This window comes from Lonchura striata, chromosome 13 (assembly GCF_050655825.1).
Source record: "Lonchura striata isolate lonStrDom1 chromosome 13, ASM5065582v1, whole genome shotgun sequence".
NCBI classification, from domain to species: domain Eukaryota; kingdom Metazoa; phylum Chordata; class Aves; order Passeriformes; family Estrildidae; genus Lonchura; species Lonchura striata.
In genome coordinates this window covers 9,101,988-9,106,889 of record NC_140715.1, presented here as the reverse complement: position 1 = coordinate 9,106,889, position 4,902 = coordinate 9,101,988, and positions in this window count along the sequence as shown.

The following is a 4,902-nucleotide window of genomic DNA, read 5'->3' as shown; positions in this document are numbered from 1 at the left end:
ACAGCAAGTAAGGAGCCTAAAGCCTTCAGTTTGGTTTAGGTTGTTTGTAGATGCCTCAACAGGCATCTAGAGAGAACCCTCAGCTTTCACAGAATGATTCATGGATACATCACATTTCCCAGAAATATTCAATACCTATGAGGACAGAAATACTAAGAAAACCAAGAAACCACACAATACTTGTATTGATTTGTACACACAGCATCAGCCACTTCCAGCTGTACTTTAAAATGCCATTTTTGTATCTGCGTGGTAGGTGGAACAAGTACCAACAACTGAACAGCAGTCTGTCCCATATCCTTCAAAAATGCTTAATGAAAAATTTGTTTCATTTTCTGCCTAGTAGATCTGCTAAAAGCAAGTTTTTTTCCATTACTGAAGTGTTTATGCTAGATGGCACACTGAATAATGTCTAAGAATCAGCCTGAGATTTGAAATGTTATGGTTTCTGTCTGTTTGGACTTCTGACTTTCCTGGACATAAAAGCAAACTCAAGGTCAATCTCCTATACACACAGGCTCAAATGTTTAAGCATTTAGTATGAAAAATAAGAATGTATGTCTGTATATGTCTTTGCAGGTGCAAAGATTTGTATGTATCAATTAGAAAATGTTTCACAGTCGTGGAGCTTTGTACAGGACAAGAATAAATAGGACAGAGGCATCTTTACCTCAGTGTGTTCCCTCAGTTCTGAGAGCTGCTCTCTCCTGTGCCAGCTCCTGGTGTTACAAGGTACCAATAAGGCAATTTGTGAGCAGATGACTCATCCACACTTGGAATTATCTGTGGCAGAGTGGGGCGAGCAGCACAGGTAACAATATGTGCATACATTCTCCCTGAAGGTTTTGGAAGGCAGAGTAAACATTTGAAAGGGTAAACAGAGTAAATGATGTGCTTTGACAGCAAGATGAGCTTGAAGGAATACTAATCTGGCAGGCATTCCATTTACAAGAATTGTACAATCTTAAAACTATTTGCCTTGTATCTCTGCTGTATATTCACTGTAAATAAAAATAATTACTTTACTGGGAAATAAAGCTTGTAAAAAGAAAAGTTAACAAAACCTTGAAATGCAAGCTTTTCCTACAAAGCAAGGATAGTTTTAAAATAAAGTTTCCCTCTGACCCTTGAATTAATTTATAGTCACATCCACAGCATAAAATCTTATTTCTTCTTATGTAGTATGTAGATGCTGAACAAAAATAAAAGGGGGATGCATTTCTCTGTCAGAGGCTGAACAGATAGCAGGTTTCAGACTAACTGCAAATACGGGAGAATAAATTGCAATCTTGTAAGCCTTTGTGCCAAATTTGTCATATTTTTACTTCCTAGTTGCCACAGAAACTTCAGTCAGACTATTTTTATTTCAAAATGCCTCAATTTCAAGAAGAAAACAAACACATTTCTCAAGAAGTTTTCAGCTGTTGCAAAAGATCTAATTTTCAGCAACAGTATTCCCAAATGAATCAGAAATCTCATTTTTCATCTCAGTGCTAATGACACCCTACAAGGTGATAAAATTAGCAGCTGGAAAGTGTAATCTTGCCACCACACTTCTCAATTTGCCATTCACTTTTTCAAGCCTGTTGTTCAGTTCATGCCATTTTCTCAACAAATTTCCAAATTGTTTGTTTAATTAAAAGCCCAAAGCATATGTTGCTGACAAGCCTTTTATAACATTTTCATTATTCTCATGAGAGCTTTGTCTACCAAGAAACATTTCTTCCTGTCTCCATGATCACTATTCTTTTTTAAAGTAGGCTCAGTTCACTTATTAAATTCTAATTTCCAACTGATTTTCTCAGATATGTTTATTTTCAAACTGGTTTAATAACCAGTCTCAGTAGAATTTGCTGGCTTTATCTTCTCTGATAGAGAAATTTGTACAATTGATAGTATGAACATTTCATAAACAGAAAACAAACACAAGAGTACTCAACTTCTTGGTGCAGGGAATTTCAAAACTGTTGAGAAAGGGAATATATCTGTTTCACTCTTAAAAATTTCAAATCCACAGAAATAAAACATTAACAGAGAGTTCAAGATAAATTAAATTTAGCGATCTGTCCAAAGCCTCTTTCAGTTCCTGAAACCATCTAGCTCTGTGACAGTAAAGCCCCTTCTACTGCCTTTACCATGCAAAGGCTGCTTTTAGCTTTTTACAAGGTAGGCTGGAATATTTTGAGTGGCTTAAAGATTTTTTAAAATTTCTTTGACTCTAATTGCAAATTTCTTATGAAGAATATTATAATGAAATTTTCTTGCAGGGAAATTCCATACTGAAATTATACAATTTATTCAGAGAATGAAGCCCACTGCCCAAATTTCATCAAAGATCCTTCCTGCCATGCAAGAATTGCTGGGCTAGACCCAAAGGTGAGATAACAATGAGGGGAGTCCAGAGAACATCCGAACCTGGTCCAAAAAGCAAATGTCAAACTCCCCTAATTTCCAGGTAAAGTAAATGTCAAACTCCCCTAATTTCCAGGTAAAGGGAAAAAAGAAAAAAAAAAAATCTATGTCTCTGACTCACATCCCGATCTACTATTAATGAAAGAGACAAATATTTTATGTTTTTACACAATAGGGGTCTAATTTGGAACAGGGTGCTGTTGAACAAAAGGTAATTGACAATTATGTGATTAACAGGAAATGTGACTTACCTAATTTGCAACAAAACAAAGTGAAGTAAAAGAAGTAAGGAGCAGTTTGTGGCCCCATGTAGCACTGGCCTTTTAATACTCAGGAGATGCTTATTAAAAGAAGCTTTTAAAAGAAGACAAATTGGATGTGTTCTATTCAGCTGGGGGATGCTGATGGGACACAGCATATGCTTAATTTTATAAAGTTAACTCTTCTTGCACATTTTGTGAAGGAAATTTGAAAACTGTTAATATTTTGCCAATACTTTTTTGCCTTTATTGAAAAAGGAACAGGACATTATGCCAAGAGGAAATGCAAGGTAAGACACAGAACATAGAAAATTTTGAAGTGATCCAATGGGTTCAGAAAAATAAAAGAAAAAAAGAAAAGAGCCCTAGCCCTAAACTTTTAAGTATATTTACATATTTAATACTAATGGCAGCATATTTACAAAGATTAATATTAATAATGTTTACATGCTAAGTACAGTTTTAATATTCTGAGAACAGTGATGCACACAAATAACTCAAGCATGTCTAAGATTAAACATATATGAAAAGTGGAGTAAAGTTTCAAGTGGTAGATTTTAATCAAGACCAGAGAGAACATAACCCCAGAAGGTTCTGATTTGTTGAATTCCCTTTTCTTCTTTTCCCTGTCCCACTTAGTATTTCATAAAAACCTTTGAGTTCTCATGGATGCAATAGTATTGCCCATGAATAAATTAATAAAGATAAGTGGTTCTGAATACTAACAAAAATCCTGAGCTACAGCAGCCCATGGTGAATTCACACTGGTGTATTCAGAGAGTATTTCCAGGGACTTTCAGGAACTCATGGTTCTCGCTGTTCAAAGGCAGTCCTGGAGCTCTGGCAGAATGCAGAGCCCACCTATGTGGATTATGTCACCTTACTGCCCATGACAAAAGGGAAAGGGACTCAGTGACAGAGGATATCTTGTATTTCTAATTATATAATTGAATTCTCTTGGTTTTGTAGCATCACAGTCTCTCTTAAACACAAAACATGAACACAGAACACCAGTGTCGGTCTTAATCTAGTTTTACTCCTGAATAGATACATGATTTTCCTAGTTTCATGGGAATACACTTTGCCATTTCTTGATAATTAATATATTTTCTTAGGAGCTGAGAAAATGAGATTTATGTAAAAAATATTATGAAAACAACTAATTTATTTTCGTGTATTTATTAGTCCCTCTGTATTACCATGTAAAGAAAATGGACCAAATTCCTTTGTTTACAGTGTAGCTAAATACATAGGTGTTACATCAGTCAGTGGTTTTTGAGAAGTAATAAGGCCACACAAAAAGCTGGAGCAGTGTGAACTTTTTTCCTTTTGGGCAGACTACATTAACACACTTACTGAAGGAAGGGACAGTAATGATCCAGTCAGTACTTATCAGGACAAAATTAGTAATGATACATAATCCCAGTGGTTTAAAAGTACAGAGTTCCAGTTCTAACAAAAGTCCTGGTAATGCCTTGGTTTAAAGTCTGAATAAAATCTGTGTGTGTAACCCTCCAAAACAGCTTAGTATTAACAAAAACAAACAAACAAAACAAAAACAAACAAATATAGAAATCTGAACCAGAACCAACTTTTAGTGTCCAATGTCCAGATATCAATGCTTAGACACTGGAAATCTCTGTACAATTCTGAAGAATTGATCAACGGGAAAACTGTTGAGAAAGGTTAAAACCCCCAGTTAATTGTAAATTGTAGAGATCCCCCCCCCCAAAGTTCTAATGATGTGGAAGCTGCATAATAATCTCCCTGTGAACCATAAACATAATAAAAGCTGAGGCCATTTCTAACATAATCTCTATCAGCAAGATGCCAGCGCTTTTCCAGATTTCCTAACGGGTCCCTGCTAATTCCATGCCAAAACTAGCAGTGGATTTCTTCCTTTTAATCCCCCCTAATGCCTTATTCGATTATTGTCACTGCTCTCCGACCGCGCACCGTCCCTTCAAACCCTAATTCCCCCCCTGGAACGGTCAGATGAGGCTGAACGGCGGCGGCGGATCCGAGGGACGCGCACGGCCGCGGACAGCCCGCACGTCCCGACCGCGGGGCCGGGGCTGAGGCGCCGGGCTGGGGCACCGGGCTGAGACATCGGGCTGAGACACCGGGCTGAGGCACAAGGCTGAGCCACCGGGCTGAGACACCGGGCTGGGGCACCGGGCTGAGGCACCGGGCTGAGGCACCGGGCTGAGGCACCGGGCTCTGCCAGCCG